The 5,191-nt window shown below is 44.3% G+C and overlaps 1 pseudogene; it reads left to right on the forward strand.

Annotated features, from left to right (window-relative positions):
* The first annotated feature begins 960 nt into the window (after nucleotides 1-960).
* On the forward strand, nucleotides 961-1,683 carry LOC101424929 (mitochondrial ornithine transporter 1-like; annotated as a pseudogene).
* The last annotated feature ends 3,508 nt before the right edge of the window (nucleotides 1,684-5,191 follow it).

Consider the following 5,191-nt stretch of genomic DNA (forward strand, 5'->3'; position numbering starts at 1 on the left):
AAAGATGCCATGCTTCCTCAGAGCTGCAGGGGACAGTTAGCTGAAGGGCTACATTTTCTGGGCAGACCAAGAAAGCTCAGCTTGGGGAGCTGTTGGAGAAGCTCTCAGTTTCCCTCCTGATCCACTCCCCAATGCACTTTGGAGCGAGTGTGCCCCCACTTTGTTGGTGCCTGGCCCTGTTTTGGTAGAGAAAGACTGACATGGGAAAGTCCTCTCTGGCATGATTCTCCTCCAAGAATTTGCCCTCCAGGCAAAAGCAGCTTGAACAATCTGGAACAAAGTGCTGCTGGCTTCAAACACCTGGGAGAGGGAGGTCTGTTTCCTGGGAAACCGAGGGGACAACCAAACTCATATAAACAGGTAAACTCCAAAACAACAATAACAAAAAAGAAAAAGTCCAGGAAAGGACAGAAGCCCAGAGAGATAGGGAAAACCATGCACACCACATTCGCCTTGGACAGACCTTTCTGATATGAGAGCTGACAGTCGAGAAAAGCTCCATTTTATCATCATCTGGTTACAAAATCAAGAAACAGACATCTCAGGGACTAAATCCCAGAGTTAACATTTTAAAATATTAAAATGTACAGTGTTCAACAAAAGATTACAAGACAAACAAAGAAATCGGACATGATGGTCCACCCAAAGGAAAATGATAAAAATCCAGAAAATACCAACAAATAAAGATGAGAATGTGGGCATACAGAACAAAGCCTTTAAATAAATGAACTAAAAATGCTCAAGGAGCCCCCCCAGCTGCAGGGTGCTCTGGGTGGGGGCAAAGGGTGGCCCTCAGCCAGAACATGGGTCAAGTGGCCTCCCTAGGCCAGGAGTGAGAACTGAAAGGAGGCAGTGAAGTCATACATAGCCACCCAGGTGCTCGGCGAGGTGGGCGTGAGGTGTCCATCATAATCTCCAGAGAGGTCTTTTCCCTGGAAACCAAGAGACGAGTGGGCGAACATGAAGTCCCATCCTACTAACCAAGCTGCCATCGACCTCACAGTGGGGAACTCAGGGGGCATGCATGTGTGCTGACTGGGCAGCCATCTGACAAGATGAAAGTGAAGATGCAGACCTTCCCTGGCCTGTACAGGGGGCTCACCGACTGCTGACTCAGGACCTAATCCCAGGTGGGCTTGTGCACCTTCTACAAGGGGACCAGGCAGCGCTTATTGCCGACATTGCTGAGAACTCCATCTTCTTCCTGTGCAATGGTTTCTGCCAGCAGGTAGTGAGGAAGGTGGTTGGACTGGACAAGTAGGCAAAGCTGAGTGACCTACAGATCACCACTGCTGGCTCCTTAGCCTCTGCCTGTGCTGTGCTGGTGCTGTCCCACTGAGCTCTTGCAGTGCTGCCTACAGACCATGTATGAAATGGGGACATCCGAAAAGATGCCCAAAAGCCATAATACAGTTTGGTCTGTTGTGAAGAGCCCAAGGGATTCTACCATGGTCTCTCCAGCACTTTACTTCAAAAGTTCTGGGCTTTTTCTTCTTCTTCAGTGGCTATGAGTTGAGCCAAACATTTTTTGAATCACAGAGATCAAAAGATGAACTAAGAATAATGGCCTTATATTCTGAACTGAAGCCTACTATGATTCATGCATTCCCTGTCACTGGGGCACTGTTTTTGTTCTATGAATACATCAGGAAGCTGATGATGAGCTGTTTAGAAGCAGGCTGAAGTGTCCTGGCAAACCTGGATCCAAATACATATGTTTAGGGTCTACAGTTCATCTCAGGATTTCACAGGTGGAATTATTTTGGCTTCATCGCAATTTTAAGTTTTCTGTTTTCCCTTCTTCTAAATCTCAAACCTTGTAGAAGGATCTCTATTTTACATTATATAATTTCTGCCCATAATTTTACTGAAGTAGAAAAATTGTTGTTTTTGTCCTTGGTGGAGTATATAGGCTGAGCCAGTAGCCCTAAATACCCTTCTCTGAAAGGTCAAATACAGGTTTATCAGGGATTTTACATAAACCTGTAGATGTGCATGCAGTTTGATTGGTTATGTGTTGAGTGAAACACACAATTTTGTTTCATATTTAACCTCAGATATCACAGAAAAACCCAGCATTGACCATGTTCTGTGAAGATGGTTTTAAATGATTTCTTAACTCATGTGAGATGTAGAGTCTCTTTTAAAGTCTACTTATCATGTGCACTATACTAAACAGTTAAAGTTTTTAAAAAGTTTTTAGGTGGAGCTTGAGAACCAAAATATCCATCTAGATTTTTAAGAGGGGAATATACCTGCATTCTGGTGTGCTTTCCTATTCTTAAGTTAAAGTTCTGAAGTAGGCATCCTGGATTTTCCCAAGATGTTCCATTCTTACCTCAAATAGTGCCAAATCAATTTCTCACTCTAACTATATTGTTGGGTGTATCCTAGAGCATCAAGCCTTTGGGAAGCAGCTTGGTCTTCATCTGTGTCTACTTCCTGTCTCCTTTCTCCAGAAGAACTTCTACTCTGCTGGGCTTTAGATTGAGGAAGGGGTGGAAGGGATAGGGCTGTGCTGCCATGATTTGATGGAGAACCAGTGGCTGACAGTAGCTCTTAGCTTCTGGTTTCTGGGTTCTGGCCTGGACAGGATTCCTCTTGGCCCATCTAGGAACTGTTGATCCACCTTGGACCGTTCACTGTCCTCTCCTTATACCAATCAGAAACCCTTCCAGGGAACAGAGAATGCCAAAACCTTCAAAAGAAGCCTTAGTTTCTTGTTAAGATATTGAGTGACAGTACTTGTGAGTGAAATCCTTTCCTTTCAGATAGGACTACATAGAACTTAGTGCTTGTATTAGGCAGCGAGTAATGTCAGTTTTATCCCATCCTGAAATTTACCTTAAGGTCTATAACTCCTCACCGTGCTTTAAAAATGCCAGAGCCTTCTAAAATTGGGTACTGGAAATCAGTGAATTTTAATGGTGATTATATATAGGTTATGACTACAGAGTAATGAAAGCAGTTGTATTAAGCTTCCCATATGTATGTATATGTGCACAGATACAAAACCTCCACAGTTCACCAGGTTCTCATGGACTTGGGGATGGACAGCTGTTCTTTGGGTCATTCTTATTACACTTCAGTAAACCTCAGCATTCCATGATGCTCCCAAACCAGCAGGGTGTCTCTCAATAAAAAGTGTTCTTTTTTTTTTTTTAATTATTTATTTATTTTTTTAATTACATTTAAAAAAAAATATGAGGTCCCATTCAACCCCACCGCCCCCGCCCCCACTCCCCCCACAGCAACACTCTCTCCCATCATCATGACACATCCATTGCACCTGGTAAGTTCATCTCTGAGCATCACTGCACCCCATAGTCAATGGTCCACATCATAGCCCAGACTCTCTCACGTTCCATCCAGTGGGCCCTGGGGGGATCTACAGTGTCCCGTAATTGTCCATGAAGCACTATCCAGGACAACTCCACGTCCCGAAAATGCCTCCACATCTCATCTCTTCCTCCCGTTCCCCACACCCAGCAGCCCCCATGGCTACCGTTCCCACACCCATTCCACATTTTCTCTGTGGACATTGGATTGGTTGTGTCCATTGCACACCTATGTCAAGTGAGGGCTTAGATTCCACATGGGTACTGGATGCACTCCTCCCGCTTCTAGTTGTAGACACTCTAGGCTCCATATTGTGGTGGTTGACCTTCTTCAACTCCATGTTAGCTGAGTGGAGTAAGTCCAATAAGTCAAAGTGTAGGAGCTGAAGTCTGTTGAGGCTCTGGGCCTGGGTGTCATATTATCAGTCCAGAGATTCAAATCCCCTACATATATCTTAAACCCAGCACCAACTACAATTCCAATAAAGTAGCATGCAAGTCTTGTGAAAAGAGATCCCCTCTGAGTCCAATTCCATCACGCAGAAACACCAGCTCCAAAGAAGGGCCATCTGTCATGGCAGTGAACCCCTTCTGCCATGACCATAGAACCCGTGGGTCTCTTTATCCCTCAAAAGAACCAATACCTGGGGTCGTATCTACCTTATCTGTCTCTTAGACTCTGTTCAGTTGTACATAGGGGTATTCCTTCTGACAACCTCCAGACTCTTTTTTAGAGACTCACAGCCTTATAATCTCATTTCTCCTTTCCATTTCCCCCTTACATTAGGTCAAACCGCTTCCCGAAGTCATGTTATTATATGTAGACAGGTATATTCTGCTGTTCCGTATTGAATCTTTAATTCAAGGTCATTTTCTAGTTGCTTCTTCAGCTGGTATGTGGTAGTGATCCCTCGGTGCCAGGGAGGCTCATCCCCGGGTGTCGTGTCCCACGCTGGGGGGAATGCATCACATCTACACGCTGAGTTTGGCTGTGAGAATGGCCACATTTGAGTAACATGAAGGCTGTCAGGAGGAAACCCCCAGGCACAATGCTACTCTAGGCCTTGTTCTTATTGGAGGTGTATAGGCTCAAAAGTGTAGCCATTAGTATCAAGAGCCCACTGTTGGGCCCTCCTTCCTTCCTGGTTCTTGCCGTTGCACCTGGAGGATTGCCGCTGCTCTCCCAGGGCCCACAACAGTGACCCCCCGGCCAGGAGCCCAGTACCCCCCCAGCTGTTGTTTTTAATTGTTTCCACTATGAATATATATAGACATTACCATATACTCTGGGCATATGCCCTGTATAACTCCCTGTCAACCATATATATCCTGTCAATAACATCCCATATCAGTATTCCTCCGCTGCCATTGTTGAACCACTCTGTGATCCAAAACTTCCCGTAAAGTGAATCCCAACATAATGTCAGCTTCAGAAGAGTCTTAGATCACCAAAATTCATATATACAATATACAGTATTTCCCCAGATCCACCATAAAACCTTTTCCCTTCCACAGCAATAATCTTTTAACTTATTCATATCATATTTCCTGAAACTGATGTACAGATTCCGAAACTATAGTTTTCAAACAAGGTAACATTTGTGCTTACTATGTGGTCCATACTTTAGGTTGTACAGTTTTCTAAATTTTTTAGTTATCCTATGTTTTGTCTTATGGTTTTCATTATTAGTCTGTCGTCCCCTATATGTTTTTGGTGTAATATTAGCTGTTTTATATTCATCCTTGTGTACTCTCACATAACTCCTCTTTTGCCCCCTTATTTACCTTTGTTCTATCCATTGCACCTCCATTTTCCCCTCCCCTTAGGGCCCACAACGCCTGCCAATCTAATG

This window comes from Dasypus novemcinctus, chromosome 9 (assembly GCF_030445035.2).
Source record: "Dasypus novemcinctus isolate mDasNov1 chromosome 9, mDasNov1.1.hap2, whole genome shotgun sequence".
Lineage (NCBI taxonomy): Eukaryota > Metazoa > Chordata > Mammalia > Cingulata > Dasypodidae > Dasypus > Dasypus novemcinctus.